Genomic DNA, 22,288 nt, shown 5'->3' on the forward strand with positions numbered 1-22,288 from the left:
TTACTTGATTGTACTGTTCTGTACTGTACTGTTCTCTACTGTACTGAACTCTACTGTACTGTACTGTTCTCTACTGTACTGAACTCTACTGTACTGTACTGTTCTCTACTGTACTGAACTCTACTGTACTGTACTGTTCTCTACTGTACTGAACTCTACTGTACTGTACTGTTCTCTACTGTACTGAACTCTACTGTACTGTACTGTTCTCTACTGTACTGAACTCTACTGTACTGTACTGTTCTCTACTGTGATGTCCAAACTTGTGAAACATAGACATCTATGATTGGTTCAGATTGGTCCGGCCACGGTGGACTGACCAAATTTAAACTACTTTTCAGCGAACGTCCAGTGTCGGTAGGTGCTCAGTGGGTGAGGATGCTTGTTACAGTAAATGAAAAGAGGTTAGGTGGTAGGTGTCAGTAAGAGCCGGGAGAGGTTGTTCCCATAGACTTCCAGTCATTGAGCCAATGACTATCCATTTTAAAAGTGTATCTTGGCAGAAATATAGTGCATTCGGAAAGTATTCTGCCCCCTCGACTTTTTCCACATTTTGTTACTTTAAAGCCTTATTCTAAAATAGATTTTTTTTTAATGTCTCATCAATCTACACCCAATACCCCATGATGACAAAGCGAAAACAGGTTTTTAGAAATGTTTGCAAATGTATTAAATATAAAAACCCGAAATACTTTATTTACATAAGTAAATAAACCAAGCCACGAGCAAAAACCAAGCCATGAGCTTGAAGGAACTGTCCGTTGAGCTCCCAGACAGGATTGCGTCGAGGCACAGATCTGGGGAAGGGTACCAAAACATTTCTGCAGCATTGAAGGTCCCCAAGAACACAGTGGCCTCCATTCTTAAATGGAAGAAGTTTGGAACCACTAAGACTCTTCCTAAAGCTGGATGCCCGGCCAAACTGAGCAATCGGAGGAGAAGGGCTTTGGTCAGGGTGGTGATCATGAACCCAATGGTCACTTTGACAGAGCTTCTTTTTATTTCCCATTGTAGCCAATTGCAATTTGGTAACAGAAGTATGAGTTTTTTTTAACTTAATAATTCGTAAACAACTTAATGTCAGTAAAAACACTATAACAAATTGGTAGGTCTACCTTTACCTGTTACTAATTTGAAATTTCATTAGCTTTCCTCATGAGGGAGAGAAATTATAAAATATCTTAAATATATGTGGGTTTTTGGTAACAGAATTACAAGGCACAAGGTAATGTTTCATAAACTTACAGAAGGCAAATAATTTCTCCAAAACTAATATGTGTAACAAAAGTAACAAGTAAAGGTAGACCTACCTTATTCATTATAGTGTTTTTACTGATATCAAGTTTGTTTATGAATTATTATTATGTGATTAAAACTCATTTTTCCATCTCTTTGACCAGAAATCAGTCTTTGCTTAAATTTTTAGGATGGAACATTTTAGAAAAATGTATGCTTAATTTCTCAAAAATATAGACTCTTAGCTTTCATTTGACACCCAATTTGACCTGCTTCTGTGAACGTCACATTGGTGCTTATGGGTCCAATACCCTGGGGCTTTGATTTCTGGTGAAGCAGATGGAAAATGGGTCTTAGACAACATCTACCTCTTAAAAGGTATTAGAAGTACATCAAAACACAATCATGTTGAAGTGACGACTCCTGCCAACTAATATCAACACTAGTTTTGCAGAAATGATTTGCCTTCTGTAAGTTTACGGAAAAATGTCCTTGTAATTTCGTTACCAAAAAATAACATATCTTTAAGATATTTTCTAATATCCCTTCCTCATGTGGAGGGACGATAATGAAAGTTCACCCAAGTAAAGGTAGACCTACCAATTGGTTAGTGTTTTTACTGATATCAAGTTTATGAATTAAGCGATTAAAACTCGTAATTCTGTTACCAAATCACTAACGGAATTACTGCAATGGAATTTGCTACGATGATAAATCATCACAGGAGGTTGGTGGCACCTTAATAGGGGAGGACGGGCTCGTGGCAATGGCTGGAGTGGAATGGTATCAAATACATCAAACCCATGGACCCGTGATGTAATTCTGTTACCGTAATTCCGTTACCAGATGTAAATCCACTTCACCTGCTGTAGTTCAACATATTTTTTAAATATCTATCTCAAGCTGTCATGTCATACTGTAGCTGACACCCCGCTCTTTCTTCAGACGTATTTTGAATCTTAATTCGGAGCACATATCTAAGTTTTTGAAAAACTTGATTGAATAAAAAAAATCTGGGAGATTACAAAGTTACCAAACTTTGTATCTGCACAGTTCTTCCAGTAAATGCATATTTGTATTTATTTTCTGTGTAAAAAACAAAAACAAAATAACAATAATTATTGTTCAAAGTAGTCCTTGTTCATAGTTTTGTTTTTTGTTTGAAATACACTTTAAAGTGTCAAATCTGAGTCAGCGCGCAATTCCGTTACTATGGAATTGCCCAGTAGCTATTCCAGTCCATTTTAGTGTCTCCCTTATCTTTTCCTGGGTAAAACCACAATAAAATTTTACACTCCAGGAATTTAACAGTGATATATATTTTTATCCAGACCCTGGAGTGAGGAGCTGGAGGTTCCCCGTGTCCTCCACCTCCCCGCTGCCACACACACACACACACACCATGGCTACCTCTACCAGACCCCCCCCGGTGTAAATCCGGCACGTTAGGAGGGGGATCCTAATCGCCCAGGCACCAGACAGTCTCCAGACAAAGAGGGGTGGAGGAGTGAGGAGAGGAACATGGAGAGGGGCTCCATATTAATCTGGGGCCTTTGTCATATGAAATGTGTGTTTTTTTGTGCTGGGTAGTCCCGTGAAAAATTGTCTGATGCCGGTTGCCCGGGGCAGCAGGAAATGGAATCGGCATGGTGACAATGAGCGATGGCACCCAGAGAAGGGAGGTGTTTATTTTTTCTCTCTCTTTTTTTCAGCCGGACCGGTATGGATTTTTCTGTAGTGGCTACAACCATTGATCGTGTGGCCTAGCTCACTCATATATCCACACTTTCTAATTTCACTTTCCTTTGATGACTTTGGTCCATAACACACTGTTTATCACAAAAGGTCTGTGCTGCTGTTAAAGAACCTAAGGACCACTGGACTTTGTCATGGATCAATAAACGTCACAACTCCTACGCTTGCCATCAGGCTCGGGCTCCAGAGTGGCGCAGCGTTCTAAGGCACTGCTTTTCAGTGCTAGAGGCGTCACTACAGACCCTGGTTCGATTCCAGGCTGTATCACATCCTCACATATAGCGCCTTATAGACACACAGACTTACCCAATTCGATAAAAGTAGCAAGTAGTAGGCTTTAGCTCAGAAAAAGGAAACCCTGACTGTATATTCAAAGCCTATCAGTCCATCTCCTTTTGCAACCCGTATCTCAATATACATTTGAGTATTTCCCGTATAGGGATAGTAATCTACAGGCCATGGATGTAGAGCTATCTTTAGCTCTGAATAAATAACCCGCTATTCCCTGCATGGATTTTCACCCCTGCCTTTCTCACTATGTAATCTCCTGAAAATGAGGTGATGAATCAGACAATGATTTCCTGTCTCTCGTCCTCCACTCCAACCCCCCCTGTCTATAGCCATGGTGTGAGCAGGTAGACTCAATGACCACTCTGCATCTCAATGACCTTTGTGCTGGAGGGGATCAGCCAGGGGTTTGTATTTGTGGGGGAAGAGTTTATTTATTTATTTCAGATGTAGAGGTGTGGGCCTTCCAGGTGGGGATTTGGGGGTGGGGATTTTACAGGATTGTATTCTTCCGAAGATTTATCCCAATCCTAATCTCATAGTTTGCAGGTGTCAGCACACCTTAGTCCCTACATGTGCTAGGCACCAGGCCTTACAGTATTTCACATGGCACGTCTCCCCTCCCTTCTCCTCACCTCTCCCTCAGCAATACATACTCTACAGTAAATTTCTCTAGAGAGCAGCTCCCATTGAGCTACCAATGTGGCAAGAAAGGAGATCAAGACATCCATTTCCAAGCCCCTAAGGGACACTGTGTGAGTTTCTGATGGGACTTTGATGCCACTGATCCCAGTCACAGGGCTGCACTGAGCGAGGCTCCCACACCGTACTGCTGTAATTGGCCCATTAAAAAGCCATGGAGAGTAATTGGGTTGTGTTAAAGCAGATGTTCTCCACGTATTTACCGCCTGAAGCAAGGTCACAATCAATGCAGATGAATGGCAGCTGATGACAGGCTAGGCAGCAGGTCTCTGAGTTGGGTTACGGTACGGTACGGATCATCAACTAGATTCAACCACGGGCCGATTTTCTTCTTGAGCGGATGGTCAGGGGGCTGGAACATAATTACACATAAACCCAGCAGCGTTGAAGTTCTTGACACACTCAAACCGGCGCCTGGCTCTAGTGCTGAGCAATTAACCAACATTTCTGTTATTTTTTGGTTTTTAAACAACTAATTGACTAAAGTCGGTTCAATTATTTGAATTCCATTTTGTTCAGTTTTTTTTCTGTGAGCTCAATGCGCACATTGCAGAGTTTCTCTAGAGATAAATCAGATCCAGCCTGAACTGTGCGATGTAGTAGAGAGTTGTAGTTTCCAACAGGCTTATATTCTACATAGTTTAGCGCATACGTGGTTATTAACTACATGACCATAATCATTGCGAGTCTATGTTTCTTTTACGCCTGCTACGATAGAAGAATGTACCATCATGAGGTGATACAGAGAGCAGCTTTCGCTTTGAGGTATCTCCAGCTGAAAATCTATGATCTAAGTGATTGATATAGTGACACCCGGATCTGTTTCACCTGTCTTTTTTGCTTGTCTCCACCCCCCTCCAGGTGTCGCCCATCTGCTCCATTATCCGCGGTGTATTTGTGCCTGTGTTCTCTGTCTGTTGCCAGTTCGTCTTGTCAAGCGTACCAGCGGTTTTCCCGTACTCCTGTTTTCGCTGTGGTCCCTGTTTTCTATTTTCCCTGGTTTTGACCATTCTGCTGCCCTGAGCCCGCCTGTCGTTCTGTACCTTTCGGACTCTGCTCTGGATTACTGACCTCTGCCTGCCCTTGACCTGTCATTTGCCTGCCCTGTTTTTGTAATAAACTTTTGTTACTTCGAACTGTCTGCTTCTGGGTCTTATCCTGAGGTCTGATAGTTGGTTTTCATCAGTCTATAAAAGTATGCCTTATTTACTTTGAAGAGCTACAAAACAGTGATTTTGTCAGAAAGTATAGGTAGCAGCTCTATAGAGATGATATGATGACATGGAATGAAATCAAATAAAATGTAATATACACACCTGAAATATTTTTGTAAGCAATAATGGGCAGTCACTACCCTCACGGGACTCGTATTAATTGTTTTATTCTATGTTACAGCATTCAACCCCATAATGCATAGTGTGCAGATACACAATGCCTCAATTGTCTCAAGGCTTAAAAATCCTATTAACTTGTCCCCGGCCCACCTCCTCACCCCCCAGCATAACGACCCCCCCCCCTCTCATATCTCTTACACACATAATCAATACACACGCTCTCCTGGTATTGATCCAGGCTGTGTGCTGAGCTGCTGTACACCAATGAGAAGCTCCTGCCTGGGGTCGCAGTCCCATCCCAGCTCCCTTAGAGCTCAGACACCTGGCTCTGTCCTCATGTTACAGTCATCGGGGCTTCCTATGCACGTACATGGAAATTACATTAATCTAGAATTAATCACCCTCTTCTCTTAAGGTAATTCCCCTCTGTTGTTCAGAATACTGATAACCATCAACATCTATTGTTCTCTTACTAATCTCTGTCATGCGGACATAGCATAATAAATTGTGCTTATATACACTGAGTGTACAAAGCAATATTGAGTGTGTCAAGAACGGCAATGTTGCTGGGGTTTTCATGCTCAACAGTTTCCTGTGTATCAAGAATGGTCCACTACCCAAAGGATATTCAGCCAACTTGACACAACTGTGGGAAGCATTGGAGTCATCATGGGACAGCATCCTTGTGGAATGCTTTCGACACCTTGTAGAGTCCATGCCCCGACGAATTGAGGCTGTTGTGAGAGCAAAAGGGGGTGCAACTCAATATTAGGAAGGTGTTACTAATGTTTTGTACACTCAGTATATATATATACTTATAAAAAATAATCACCACTATTTCTTCTCCATATCTCAGATGCGTGCCTGTCTTTCCCAACGAACGTCAGAGTTAGATGGGAGTGATATATGAGAGCTGGGCCTGTACTCTCAAGACGTCTCAGAGTAGGATGCTAATCTAGGATCAGGTCCCCCCCTTTCCATTAAATCTTATTCATTAGGATTTAAAAACGCTCTGGCCCAGGTTTACCGAAGCTAGGGAATTCAATTACCCCTGATTTTACCCTCTCCAGTTGGTCGTATCATCCCCAGTCAGAACCAATCAGTATAATCTAATTAAATAGGTTTGAATCTATTAGTTCACATTGAAATGGTTTACCACCTTTTAGTAATTGAATTGTAGTTATCATTGTCGCACAAAGAGGGTTTTATAGTGTGGTGTCTTATACATGGTCCTTGGAGAGTTTTGCTGCAAATGAAAAGCATTCAATAATATGATAAAAAATGTTTTAAATAAAAAGGTATTATTACCCACTATAGACCTGCTTCTACTTTCTCACCACCATTTGATATCATAATAATAGAATTGGACTCAACATCACTGCCCGGGGAAGTGACTTGTACAGTGGGGAGAACAAGTATTTGATACACTGCCGATTTTGCAGGTTTTCCTACTTACAAAGCATGTAGAGGTCTAATTTCTATCATAGGTACACTTCAACTGTGAGAGACGGAATCTAAAACAAAAATCCAGAAAATCACATTGTATGATTTTTAAGTAATTAATTTGCATTTTATTGCATGACATAAGTATTTGATCACCTACCAACCAGTAAGAATTCCAGCTCTCACAGACCTGTTAGTTTTTCTTTAAGAAGCCCTCCTATTCTCCACTCATTACCTGTATTAACTGCACCTGTTTGAACTCGTTACCTGTAAAAAAAAAAAAAACACCTGTCCACACACTCAATCAAACAGACTCCAACCTCTCCACAATGGCCAAGACCAGAGAGCTGTGTAAGGACATCAGGGATAAAATTGTAGACCTGCACAAGGCTGGGATGGGCTACAGGACAATAGGCAAGCAGCTTGGTGAGAAGGCAACAACTGTTGGCGCAATTATTAGAAAATGGAAGAAGTTCAAGATGACGGTCAATCACCCTCGGTCTGGGGCTCCATGCAAGATCTCACCTCGTGGGGCATCAATGATCATGAGGAAGGTGAGGGATCAGCCCAGAACTACACGGCAGGACCTGGTCAATGACCTGAAGAGAGCTGGGACCACAGTCTCAAAGAAAACCATTAGTAACACACTACGCCGTCATGGATTAAAATCCTGCAGCGCACGCAAGGTCCCCCTGCTCAAGCCAGCGCATGCCCTGGCCCGTCTGAAGTTTGCCAATGACCATCTGGATGATCCAGAGGAGGAATGGGAGAAGGTCATGTGGTCTGATGAGACAAAAATAGAGCTTTTTGGTCTAAACTCCACTCGCCGTGTTTGGTCGAAGAAGAAGGATGAGTACAACCCCAAGAACACCATCCCAACCGTGAAGCATGGAGGTGGAAACATCATTCTTTGGGGATGCTTTTCTGCAAAGGGGACAGGACGACTGCACTGTATTGAGGGGAGGATGGTTGGGGCCATGTTTCGCGAGATCTTGGCCAACAACCTCCTTCCCTCAGTAAGAGCATTGAAGATGGGTGATGACAACGACCCGAAACACACAGCCAGGGCAACTAAGGAGTGGCTCCATAAGAAGCATCTCAAGGTCGTGGAGTGGCCTAGCCAGTCTCCAGACCTGAACCCAATAGAAAATCTTTGGAGGGAGCTGAAAGTCCGTATTGCCCAGCGACAGCCCCGAAACCTGAAGGATCTGGAGAAGGTCTGTATGGAGGAGTGGGCCAAAATCCCTGCTGCAGTGTGTGCAAACCTGGTCAAGAACTACAGGAAACGTATGATCTCTGTAATTGCAAACAAAGGTTTCTGTACCAAATATTAAGTTCTGCTTTTCTCATGTATCAAATACTTATGTCATGCAATAAAATGCAAATTAATTACTTACAAATCATACAATGTGATTTTCTGGCTTTTTGTTTTAGATTCCGTCTCACAGTTGAAGTGTACCTATGATAAAAATTACAGACCTCTACATGCTTTGTAAGTAGGAAAACCTGCAAAATCGGCAGTGTATCAAATACTTGTTCTCCCCACTGTATGTATTCTCTATGGTGCATACAGCCAGCTAGTTTTAGTACTGGCTGAGTAGACTATAGTTACTGCCTCAAGTTAGGGCTATTTAAGGAAGGAATCAATCTCCTCTTACGTCACACTAATAGAATCAGGCATCCAAGCCAGAAGTAAAGAAATCAGATAAATACTTGTTATCATGTATGACGTGATGAGGTTGGACCCAGGTGCAGAGAAGAGACCAGATGAGGAATCAGTGGTTAAGGAAAAACGTAAAACTTTACTGAGAAATGGTAGCCGCAGGATCACAGTACACTTAAATAATAATATAATATATATATATTTTTTAAATCATATATATATATTTTTTTAAACATTCAGGAAACAACCGCACACCGTAAACAAGTCAAGTTTCTGCAAAGGACAACAGAAAACACACCTCTTTTAACAGGGAAATCATAACGAGTAAATAGGACACACTTGAGTGTCGTTAATGTCTCTAGGACGGTCTCTGCCGCCCTCTGGTGACAGGTGGAACCATGACACCATGTGCCTGACAGGAATGGACAGGTCAGGTTAGTTTGGGGTGTTCCCTTTGAAATGTGTCTTTAGTTGAACAGCTACAGGGCCAGGGAGGCCCTACTCTGTGTGTGTATAGGCTGAATCCAGCAGCACTTCCTCATCACTTCTGGGATGTGTGTGATTTTGTACTTGAACGTGCAGGTGTGTGTGTTTGAGTATGATGCACTATGCCAGTGGTGTATGATGCCTGTACTGATAATCATGCCTGGGGGGTGATGGATATCACTGGCAGTGGTGGTTGGTTGCTAGAGTTGCCAGGGACATTGTGTCTCCTCCCCTCCCCCTAGCGTGCTCACAGACCCATCCTCTGCTCTCACAGCAAGACACCAATTACCCACCAAAACACCAACCAGAGATGAAATACGACTGTGCTGCTCCCACAGCTCAGTGCGCTGTAGCCATGTTACATCTGATAGCCCCAACATCCTGCCGCCTCTGCCCGTCTCACTGTACTGCATCACACGGCCTGTCTGCATTCCCAGTCCAATCGAAGCCGATGCTAGCCTGGCTTTGTCACACAGTGCTATAACTGTGTATATATACCCCAGAGACAGACGGTAGGAAATAGCCTACCGTCAGTGTTTTTGCATGGGCTTAATCATCACACGTGTGACGTACAGTAGAGGAGAGCTGTGCCTAGGCTCATACTGGGCTAGCCTCTAGGATGATACTCAGTGCAGCTCTCTGTCTCTCTCTCTCACTCTGTCTCCCTCGCTCTGGGTCACAGGCTGAGAGGATTTCCTCATGTTCTCGCAGTGTGTCTCTAGCCCTACGTCAAGCTATAACAATAAGGCCTGGACAACCCCAATCTGGGGAACAAGCCACCTCTCATCCCCTATACACACTCACACACACACTCCCCCCAAAAAACAACACACACACCTTGCATATGAAATCTTAGTCATTTCTTGGCGGGACAAGTGCTTGTGTAAGCAGGAAGCCAGGGGTCGTGGTGGCTCAAGGACGTTGCAGTAATGTAATCTCAGCATAAGACAGGGACAGCACTGCAACACGATCCAACGTTACATACTCACACACACACACACACACACACACACACACCTTAGCTCACTGGGCAAAAACTGGTTGAATCAACTTTGTTTTCACGTAATTTCAACAAAATATTCAATGTGATGACGTTGAATCAACATGGAAAACTGATTGGATTTGCAAAAAGTAATCAAGGGAATTAACTTTTTTTTTTAACCCAATTTGTAACCTAAATCCAATGGCAAGGTGAATTTTTTTTGTGCTGAGCGATTAGTGCTTTTTGAGGGGGGTTCGATTTGGTTAGATTTTTTTACATTAAATACACTATGTATAATGTGGGTTGAATGCTGTAACACAGAATAAAACAATTAATATAACTCCCATGATTGGTAGCGACTGCCCATTACTGCTTACTGCCCATTACTGCCCATTACTGCTTATTCACATTACTTTAATAAAATATTTTTAAATATTTGATTACTTCATTTTTTTATTCCAAGTCGTTACCTTATCTCTATAGAGCTGCTGCCTACGCTGTATGACAAAATCACTATTTCAGTAGTTCTTCACTGCAAATAAGGTATACTTTTATGACTGCTGAATACCAACTATCAATCACTTCGATCATGTATTTTCAGGTAAAAATACCTTGCGAAGGGACTCACGCACACTCCTGTCTCCTATGTAGCAGGCGTAAAATAATCACAGACCGGACAAGTAGGCGCGCAATTAATTATGGCCGTTGTAGTTAATGATCTTATTTTCTGCTTTAAACTATGTAGAACATTGGCCTGTTGGAAACTACAACTACTACAACACAGAGTTTGGGCACGATCTGATTTATCTATTAAAAAAACATTGAAGTGCACATTGAACTTGCAGAAAGAAAATGGAATTCAAATAAATTAACTGATGTTCAGTCAATTAGTTGTTTAAAAAAAGGAAAAATAACCGACGTTTCGCTTAATCGTTCAGCATAAAAAAAATTAGATATATTTCACGTTGAATTCACGTTAGTTGACAACTCAAATAACTCGTTAAACGGACGTCTGTGCCCAGTGGGAGCCTCAGCAGTGGTTCGGCGGTACAGTGAAATCTACATTTGATTCCCTTCATATCACTATCATCTCTAGAAATCACTTTAGTGTAGCTGCTGCTCTAAACGTTTTAACCTTTCATTCGTGTGTGTGTTTTGTCTGTTTTCAGGTCCGTTCTCTCGGCTCCACACTCTTCGGGGAAAAAAAGGTGCTATCTAGAACCTTAAAGGCTTCTTTGGCTGTCCCCATAGGAGAACCCTTTGAAAACTATTTTTGGTTGCAGGTAGAACCCTTTTGGGTTCCATGGAAAAGCTTTTCTACCGAGGGTTCTACATGGAACCCAAAAAGGTTCTACATGGAAACAAAAAGGGTTCGACCTGGAATCAAAAAGGGTTTTCCTAAAGGGACAGCTGAAGAATCCTTTTGGAACCATTTTTTTTCTAAGAGTGCAGTAACTGTTAATGTTGAAAGTGGTGTTAGGACATGAGGGGTTCATTTACAACACTCCTATTGAGCTTATCCTAACAGTCTCGTGAGCAATGGGCTTGGCAGCATGCAACCTCTTACCTCACTCCTGCTGTTTTGCTCACTGAACCAAGGAGTTGGCAAAGAGAGCGAGGGGAGGTGATGGGCGGTGATGGTTAGGAGGAGAGGGAGGAGGAGAAGGAACGGAAGTTCTGGTAAAAGACCCCCTGTGGCCTCGGTGATAAGAAAATGACAGTGTGTGTGACTCCAGCCGAGGACCCGGGCAGCTGGATGTACTGTGGAGAGAGGGAGATAAGAGCTAGGGACGTACACACACAGGGATGCATGCACACAGACACACACACACACACACACACACACACACACACACACACACACACACACACACACACACACACACACACACACACACACACACACACACACACACACACACACACACACACACACACACACACACACAGTAGAGCCTAGGGAGGTCACCTTCAAGCCCCGTTCTGCAGCACCTCTAACTGGGACCGCGTCCAGTACAGACCCCCCCCCCCCCCCCCCCGTCTCCTTCTATTCTTCCCCTCATTCTTCTCTCCTTTACATTCTTCCATCCTTCTTTCTCTCACAGAGCCACATACATAGGCACCATGGGGTTACCTGGGGATTCCTCTAAATGCTATCTAGCTGGGGAGGGGTAGAGGGATAGTGTAGCTCCAACTCCCACCTTCTTATTGAATGTCTGGACAGTCAGGAGGCGGAGCGGACAGAAGGGCGGGGTATGTTGATACTGTCAAATCAGAGCGCCCCCCCCCCCCCCCCATCTCTATTTCTCCCTTCTTTTCCCCAGTCTTCTCTGCAGTGCAGTATTCTATTTCTCCCCGTCTCTCACGCTTTTGCTGGAATCTCACACATTCTCTTTCACTCTCTCTATGGTTTCCTTCTCTCTCTCTCTCTCTCTTTCTCACAATTTTTCACTCTTTCTCTCTCTCTACCATTCTCTCTCTCTCCTTAAAGCTTTTCATTTGAAGTCAAGGGTTGAAACACATTCAGAGGCTGTTGAAAGAAATATGATTGCTCTGTGGTGTGTGTGTGTGTTGATAGTTCAGTGAATGTGTCGGTATTTCGGATACCTCTCTCAGCGTCTGATCCACAGTAATTGTTTTTGTTGGAAGGTGGAAGAGTTCCATCTTTACCCTAAAGGACCCATAACTTCTGTTAGGTTCCATTTACAGTCTGTGTTATGTGAAATAGACCTCTGTTCACTTTTAACCAAGGCTCACACACATTTTCATGCAGCGCTACACTGTGAATATCGTAGGTCCTGTGTGTGTGTGCGTGCGTGTCCGTGCGTGTGTGTGTGTGTGTGTGTGTGTGCGTGCGAGTATGTGCGTACTGAACATCGTAATCCAATGGTTAAGAATGGCTTTAAAGTTCTCTTTACTGACCATAATTTTCACTTGTCTGACCACTTGCATGTTGATGAGTTTCTCACACGACTGGCCTATCTGGGTGATGTTTTTTCTCGCCTGAATGATCTGAATTTAGGATTACAGGGACTCTCCGCAACTTCATTCAATGTGCCGGACAAAATTAAGGCTATGATTTAAGAAGTTTGAGCTCTTTTCTGTCTGCATGAACAAGGACAACACACAGGTCTTTCCATCATTGTTAGATTTCTTTGTGTGCAAATGAACTCAAGCTTACGGACAATGTCAAATGTAATATAGCGAAGCACCTGAGTGAGCTGGGTGCGCAGGTACGCAGATACTTTCCCGAAACGGACTTCACAAACAACTGGATTCGCTATCCCTTTCATGCCTTGCCTCCAGTCCATGTACCGATATCTGAACAACAGAGCGCCATCGAAATTGCAACAAGCGGTTCTGTGAAAATTTAATTTAATCAGAAGCCACTGCCAGATTTCTGGATAGGGCTGCGCTCAGAGTTCCTTGCCTTGGTAAATCGCGCTGTTAAGACACTGATACCCTTTGCAACCACGTACCTATGTGAGAGTGGATTCTCGGCTCTCACTAGCATGAAAACTAAATACAGGCACAGACTGTCACGTCTGCTCCCGCTCTTTCCCGAGCGAAAGGCTGCCCTGCATTACGCACACCTGCCTTCCCTCGTCACGCGCATCAGAGATTATTGGACTCACCTGGACTCAATCACCTGTTTTTTACCTCCACTATATTTATCAGTTCCCCAGCTCTGTTCCCTGCTCCGTATTGACTGTCTTACGTCTGTGTATTACCCGGTTCTGATGCTGTTCCTGTCCTGTTCTATGTCTGTTCCAATTAAATGTTGACTCCCCGTACCTGCTTCTCTACTCCAGCGTCGGTTCTTACAGAATGCAGCAGCCATCAAACGAAGCATGGGGGAGTGCTGGCTTTCCGGTTGGTGGTGACATTGGGTCTGGGTGCTGCCGCCAATGGAACCGGGGGTGCCTAAGCCAGCTTGTCGGGCTTCCACGCCCTAGCTGGCTCGAGAGGTTTCCTTGTCCCGGTTGGCTCGGCAGGCACCCATCCCAAGTCAGGCTTCAGCCGGATTGTCAGGTTTTTTACCCCTCGGCTGAATCATCAGGCTCCCACGCCTCAGCGGGATCGACAGGCTTTCACGCATCAGCCAGCTCGTCAGGCTCCTATGCCTCAGCTGGCTCGCCAGGCTCCCAAGCCTCTGCCGGTTCGTTGGGATTTTACGCCCAGCCGGCTAGTCTAGCGCCCGTGCCTCGGCCGGCCCGTCAGGCTCGCCCAGGTGGGACGCATGGTGGCGCCCATAGAGGGGGGGTACTGTCACGCCTGCCCCCGCTTTCCCTCCTTGTCGCTCAAGGGCGCCAGACTGCCCTGCATTACGCACTCCTGCCACCATCATTATGCACACCTGCCTTACCTCGTCACGCGCATCAGCGATTATTGGACTCACCTGTTTATAACCTCCCGTATATTTGTCAGTTCCCCAGCTCTGTTCCCCGCTGCTGTATTGATTGTCTTACATCTGTGTGTTACCCGGTTCTGACGCTGTTCTTGTCCTGTTCCCTGTCTGTTCCAATTAACTGTTGACTCCCCGTACCTGCTTCTCTACTCCAGCGTCGGTTCTTACACAGACTGTGTGTGGAAAATGGTTTAAGACTGAGACTCTCTCCAATACAACCCAACATTGCAGAGTGATGTGCATCCTTTCAAGCACACCCTTCTCATTAACCTGTGGTGAGTTATTCACAAGTTTGGATGAACAAATAAGGTTTTATATATAAGATGCCTAAATATAGAGCAAAATTATTGATTATTATTATTCGTGCCCTGGTCCTATAAGAGGTCTTTGTCACTTCCCACGAGCCGGGTTGTGACAAAAACTCACACTCATTCTTATGTTTAATTAATGTATCGTATAGTGTGTGTGTGGCTGGCATACTGTTTTGACAGCATCTAAACAGCACTCTGCCGTGGCTATCCTCCTTTCTTTGTATTATCTCTACTATTTTGCAGTCTAATGTAACATGGGTGAGATATTGTATGGCTCAGTCTCTACCAGACAAGCTCACTAAATAGAAAAACGTTCTAAATATTTGTAAGAAGTAGTCATACAGTGGCCTGGGGTGGTCTAAACCGCTGCCTCCAGATTACCTGTACTGGTTCGAATCCGACCCACACTCGCCCCTCTCTTTCACTGTCCTATCTAATACAAATACAAAAACAAACAAAAATTATAATGGAGTGGGAGAGCTCCACTAAAATCTACTCCTAAAATTTAAAAAAAGTTGTCCTACAGCTCACTTCTTATGAGTTGGATCTCTCCATCAAGGTCAGCTCTCAGCTCTGCCTAAAGAACAGAGGCTTCATCCAGAATGCAAATGAAGCAGTTTGTCTGTGTTGGGATCTTAATTTGAGCTTCAATAAGCATTTTTTTTAAGCATCAATAAAGGGTTAATACAGACACGTAGTTGAAGCCTGCAGGCAATGCAGTTTTCTTTTCTTTTCTCTTTTTAATTTGAGTTGGAAACGAGGCAGGATTCGGAAGAGTGGGGGAGGAGGTGGGATTTGTGTGTGGGTGTGGATGGGTGGGTGCGCACACCTCTGTTAGAGTGTGGAAGATGCTTGTTTCTGTGTGTGTATACAGTCGCCTTCATGCATGTGTGTGAGCACGTCTAAGTGTGTGTGTGCGCGTGTGTGTGAGTGTGTGTGTAGTATGTGTATGACAGAGAAAAATAGGTAATTTATCACCACATGCTCTGGAACCTTCTAGGGGTCAGCACGTGTCCAAGTGTTCACTAATGAACATCCTTCTCTAGCCAATCACAGCCTGCCTCCAGTGAGGCGGCCCCAACGGCTAGCCAATCACACGACTCCTCCTGGGCGCAGCAATGGGTAGAATTGATGAAAGTGCTAATTCCTCTTGAAGGATCACCTAACGCAGAAGGAGATAAAGCTATATTGGAGCCTGGCAACATTACGCTGTATGGGAAGTGTAATAAAGCTTGAACGGCATCTATCTCATCAGACTCTCACCAGTAATATCTTTATAGTGGAGCCTGCCAGGCTGTATTGAGCTCAATGGAAATGTAGCAGCTTGCCTTGAATAGAAACTCACCATAGTCAGCTTGTGACTGAATACACTATGGAGCCGGGATGTACCACCAAGCTGAGTGGAAATGCACTAATGCAAAATCTGAGCATATGATTATTCTATAGTGGAGAGCTTGTATGTATAGTGTAGGCCTATATTTATGCAAATACATTATAGTAAAGTTTGAATGAAATGTAATAAAGAATATCTCTATACATAACCTGAGACATTGCTACATTGGAGTGTTTGAGGAACATTTGAGAAACTTGGAAATTGCGACATTGGGTTTATTTTCTTCTCGATATATTTTAGATCTAGACTGGTTTTGAATCATCTCAGCTGTAGTTTTTCCCCCTCGTAAGAACACCAAGGTGACCGTCACAGAGAATAGTCGTCAAGGACGCTGGTCTGTTCAGCCATAGTGTTAGCTCATGCCAAAAACTTGTGTTTGTCCTCTTTTATTTCCTTATTTGACCGTAATAGGACTTTGTCAGCAGATCAGTGACGTTTCCATGAAGGATTCCTGAAATGTCCTTGTGGTCCTCTATTTCTGTTTCCAGAAAGCCCTTAGTATGTAAAATGGAGAGGAGAGAACACTGGCCTGATTTGCTAACTAAGCTATATTTAGCTCCCTCATTCCCCACGTCGAAATACCTTGAGGTCAGTTAGCTAAGGAGTCTTGCTCTGGGTTCAATCATGGTCTGACTGTCTATGCTGGTTTTTATTCACCTCAACATCCATATCTGCTATTTTGATAGGAAAAAAAACAAAGCATGTCTATTTTAGTTTGGGCAGACACTCTTATCCAGAAGCTTTATTATAGATGTAATTGTATCCTCAAATTGTATCATTGACTCAAATCCCCAACCCTGCTGTTGAAAGCACCACAATCCAACCTCCAACCAACTGGGCCATTGAAACCACCAAGCGTTACACTGCCCTGGCGCTGTATGGAGCGTGTCTGTGTGTAATGCATGTTTGGGGAGTCCCCGTAACACTCTGATGATATCGACTAGAATCCAGAGGCGCTGTCGCATCCTGATGATGTATGAGCCTGAGAGAGGTGTTCATCATGGCATGGCCGGATTACTCCTCCAACCAGGGACACTTCTCCCTCTTCATCATCCCTCCATCCGAGGATACACGTCTCCCTTTCTATCCCGGTCTCCACCCCCACATTCTAAACACATAATCTCTCATTCCGGCCGTTCCATGTCATCTCAGTAAACCATGACACCCACTATCTCGGATTGTTCTGAAATCGTTCCTGTAGTTAGAAACAGGTAAGATCGGCATTCCAGAAATGATTTTGTTGAAATTTCATTTGATTTAGGAGAAATTAGCCAATTGATTGCACCCAAATTGGCCATTTTAATGTTTAGGATTTAGATAATATTCAATGAATATAGTACCCAACATCCGGTTTGGTACCAAACTTCGTCCTACTAATGAGATCGACATGAGGAATCAAAAGAAATGGTAAAAAGCCACACCCGACGCTAATCCCACCCCAACAACCATATATACAGGTACAGTCTTTTATCAATTTTGCTGGGCTCTTAAGTGTTTATTAAATAGATCACAACATATCCTTTGCAACTTTGGGTAGAAAACCAATAGATTTTCCCCATGATGAAAATAAATTGTGTGGTCGTCCTCACAATTCAAGCCAGACCTCCATGAAAGTAATTCTCTTCTCTTAGCAATGTAATGCTTCAACCCAACTCCTTTAATAGTCCAACAAGTGGCAGCTCTCCGAGAGGGAAATGGAAATGGGGATACCTAGTCAGTTGTACAACTGAATGCATTCAACTGGAAATTGTCTTCCGCATTTAACCAAACCTCTCTGAATCAGAGAGGTGTGGGGGGGCTGCCTTAATCGACATCCACGTCATCGGCGCCCAGGGAACAGTGGCTTAACTGACTTGCTCAGGGTCAGAACGGCAGATTTTTGACCTTGTCAGCTCGGGGATTCGATCCTATGGTGCAATTGTCACATGTGACTCGTTTCAGGAAGCTAGGCGTATGTAGCACGTCACTACTTCACACGAGCGGCATTTGAATGTAACATTTATTTTATATCAACATCCATTTTTGTGCAGAAATGCCTTCTGGAACATGTGAACTTTCATGTGCCTTAATAACAAACTTGTATTCCATCCATAATAATGAATAAAATTGTTAAATTACGTGCCTAGTCGGTTTAGCCACGGAAATTGACAGGAACCTTCCCTCTAGCAATGATTGGCTGAGATAATGGATGGGCTGGACATGCCGGGAGATGAGTTTGGATTGGTCTGCCATGTAGTGTGCTTCTGTCTATAACGTGAGCTGTTCAGTATGTGTTGACAGTCCTTTCTACTGCACCGTTTTTGAAAGATATAACGTTAGCCATCGAGAATTACAAAAGTTTTGCTCCTTTTCTCAACAACATTGATGCCCTGAATTTAGCAGGCGCTATCGACAGATCAGTTGGAAAAAGTGATGGGCTACTTTCTGCACACGCCACGGTGTGAACCGGAGTGACTTGACACAATGTTGGCCAAACAAAATGTAGCTACAAACAAAACAGAGTTAAATGGTTACAGTCTGCCGTGAAGCGTTCATCCATGTATATGGGTAAGAGTCTAGCTACATTTTCAGATAAGTTTAGAATTTTGTCAGAAAGTCATTTTTATTACAAGTTTAAACGTACTGTTAGTTAGCTAGCAAATGTTAGCTTGCTGGCTCGCTAGCTAACATTAGGTGTATGATCTATGTAGTTATATTATTCAAATCAGGAAATAATTTGCATTGCTAGTTATAGCCTAATGTTAGCTAGCTAACATTCAACCTAGTTTGTTAGCTTTAGCTACCTGCAGATTCATACTACAGCTCTGACAATGATTGTATTCTTGATCACCTCTAGGAAGAGTCTTGGTGGTTCCAAACTCCTTCCATTTAAGAATGGACCTTTAATGCTGCAGACATTTTTTGGTACTCTTCCCCAGATCTGTGCCTCAACACAATCCTGTCTCAGAGCTCTATGGACAATTCCTTCAACCTCATGGTTTGATTTTTGCTCTGACATGCACTGTCAACTGTGGGACCTTAGATAAAAAGGTGTGTGCCTTTCCAAATAATGTCCAATCAATTGAATTTACCACAGGTGGACTCCAATCAAGTTGTAGGAACATCTCAAGGATGATTAATGGAAACAGGATGCACCTGACCTCAATCTCGAGTCTCATCGCAAATCGTCTGAACACTTATGTAAATAAGGTATTTCTGTCTTTTGTTCTCAAAACCTGTTTTCGCTTTGTCCTTGTGGTATCAGATATGAAGGTAAGACTCAGATGCAGACCACGTCGAATAAACAATAGTTTAATATCCCAAACAGGGGCAGGCAAAAGACAGGTCAAGGCAGGCAGGGGTCAGAAAACCAGAGGTGGGGCAACAGTACCGGGCGGCAGGCGGGCTCAGGGTCAGAGTAAGGCAGAGGTTGGTAGTCCAGAGGGGGGCAAAGGTACAGGTCGGCAGGCAGGGTCAGGGGCAGGCAGAGTGGTCAGTCAGGCGGGCTCGGAGTCAAGACAGGCAAAGGTCAAAACCAGGAGGGCGAGAAACTGGAAAAAGCAAGAGCTGAGACACAAAACGCTGGTTGGCTTGAACAAACAAGACGAACTGGCAACAGACAAACAGAGAACACAGGTCTAAATACACAGGGGATAATGGGGAAGATGGGCGACACCTGGAGGGGGGTGGAGACAATCACAAAGACAGGTGAAACAGATCTGGGTGTGACATGTGTAGATTGATGAGGAAAATAATTAATTTAATCCATTTTAGAATAAGGCCGTAAAATAACAAAATGTGGAAAAAGTCAAGGAGTCTGAATAGACACTGTAGATGACATCAGACGTAATCAAGGTCTATTACCCAAATTGTACACAGTAATTTGTTCTATCAAATTACACTCAATCAGAGTGCAATCCACAATAATTAATATTTGTGTAATAACTACTGAGGGAATGTGAGTAAGTTTAACTTTTAGTAACCTTTCAGTAAATTGTACTTAATTTATTTAGCAAGATATACAGTTGTGTTACAGTGAAGTAATGCATTAAATGACAGTAAAATAAGGCCTGCAGGGATGAGGTGAGATAGAGGAATGTAGTTGGAGGGGCCAGCAGGTAGACAGCAGACAAAAGGGGGGTGAAAAGAAAAACAAAGTGGGTCAAAGACCAGATAAGAAGACAGTAAAGGAGGGATGAGAGAGACTAAAGTGGGCAAGAGCAGGGTGGCCACTTCCTGTGTGATTGAGTGTGGCAGGAGCACAGCAGGAAGTCCAATGCATGGTGGGAGAAAGGATGCCACCCTGTCAGTATTAAGGTAGAGAGAGACCGCACGCACACACAAACACACACATTAAGTTTGGGCGATATACCGTATATTCCTTGATGTATTATTTTCCAAAACTGTTAAAAAAATTAAAATAATTGGGGGGGGGGGGGGGGGGGGGGTGCGTGCTACGCCACTTCTTATAACTGTAAGTTAAGTATCTTCTAGTACTGTAGGAAATCTGGTTTGCTGACTTGCTAGCTAAGTGGCTAGATGTCAAGATCAAGCTTCTTGGTTACAGCAGAGACATTCAACCCCCTCCTGGATCAACATCCCTGTTGACTAAATTGTTTTGTGCGTCAAAACAGAAATGGCGCCCCTGGTGTGCACTTCCAGTAACACCGTATAACCTGGTATGGTACAGAAACGGTATGGCAATATAAAACTCTGGATACCGGCCAACCTTAACACACACCATCTTTAACCATACACACATCATCAGACAACACACACTCTTGTCTAAGAAAGGATACCCACTGTTCATTCCATTTTGTAGACGATACACACACTCCAGGTGAGAGAGTGGTGATACACACTGTATTTGATTGTTTCCTTGCAGTTACAACCGTCTCCCTTATTTATCCTAATATCTCAGTGCAGAACTCGTTCACTATCAACACCCTCTATGTAGCCTGCAATAACACCTGGAGTGTGTTACCATGGTAAAATCCCTCCCATATCATTTTGATTCTTACACAAACTTAATAGATACAGTGGCTCAATGGAGAGCTATATTGGTTTTACTATGTACAGTTGAAGTTGGAAGTTTACATACACCTTAGCCAAATACATTTAAACTCAGTTTTTCACAATTCCTGACATTTAATCCTAGTAAATAACCGTTCCTGTAGGTTCATGCTCTACAACATTCGCAGAGTACGACCCTGCCTCACGCAGGAAGCGGCGCAGGTCCTAATCCAGGCACTTGTCATCTCCCGTCTGGATTACTGCAACTCGCTGTTGGCTGGGCTCCCTGCCTGTGCCATTAAACCCCTACAACTCATCCAGAACGCCGCAGCCCGTCTGGTGTTCAACTTTCCCAAGTTCTCTCACGTCACCCCGCTCCTCCGCTCTCTCCACTGGCTTCCAGTTGAAGCTCGCATCCGCTACAAGACCATGGTGCTTGCCTACGGAGCTGTGAGGGGAACGGCACCTCCGTACCTTCAGGTTCTGATCAGGCCCTACACCCAAACAAGGGCACTGCGTTCATCCACCTCTGGCCTGCTCGCCTCCCTACCTCTGAGGAAGTACAGTTCCCGCTCAGCCCAGTCAAAACTGTTCGCTGCTCTGGCACCCCAATGGTGGAACAAACTCCCTCACGACGCCAGGTCAGCGGAGTCAATCACCACCTTCCGGAGACACCTGAAACCCCACCTCTTTAAGGAATACCTAGGATAGGATAAAGTAATCCTTCTAACCCCCCCCCCCCCCTTAAAAGAGTTAGATGCACTATTGTAAAGTGGTTGTTCCACTGGATATCATAAGGTGAATGCACCAATTTGTAAGTCGCTCTGGATAAGAGCGTCTGCTAAATGACTTAAATGTAAATGTAAATGTAAAAAATCCCCGTCTTAGGTCGGTTAGGATCACCACTTTATTTTAAGAATAGTAGAGAGAATTATTTATTTCAGCTTGTATTTCTTTCATCACATTCCCAGTGGGTCAGAAGTTTGCATACACTCAAATAGTTTTTGGTAGCATTGCCTTTAAATTGTTTAACTTGGGTCAAACGTTTTGGGTAGCCTTCCACAAGCTTCCCACAATAAGTTGGGTGAATTTTGGCCCATTCCTCCTGACAGAACTGGTGTAACTGAGTCAGGTTTTTAGGCCTCCTTGCTCGCACACACTTTTTCAGTTCTGCCCACAAATTTTCTATGTGATTGAGGTCAGGGCTTTGTGATGGCCACTATTACACCTTGACTTTGTTGTCTTTAAGCCATTTTGCCACAACTTTGAAAGTATGCTTTGGGCCATTGTCCATT

At 43.7% G+C, this 22,288-nt stretch overlaps 1 protein-coding gene across 1 annotated transcript in view; it reads left to right on the plus strand.

Annotated features, from left to right (window-relative positions):
- The window catches only part of nav2a (neuron navigator 2a), a 298,168-nt gene that overhangs the window by 16,315 nt on the left and 259,565 nt on the right, over positions 1 to 22,288 (plus strand). The gene's annotated exons all lie outside the window — the stretch shown is intronic.

Source organism: Salvelinus alpinus, chromosome 33 (assembly GCF_045679555.1).
Source record: "Salvelinus alpinus chromosome 33, SLU_Salpinus.1, whole genome shotgun sequence".
NCBI lineage: Eukaryota > Metazoa > Chordata > Actinopteri > Salmoniformes > Salmonidae > Salvelinus > Salvelinus alpinus.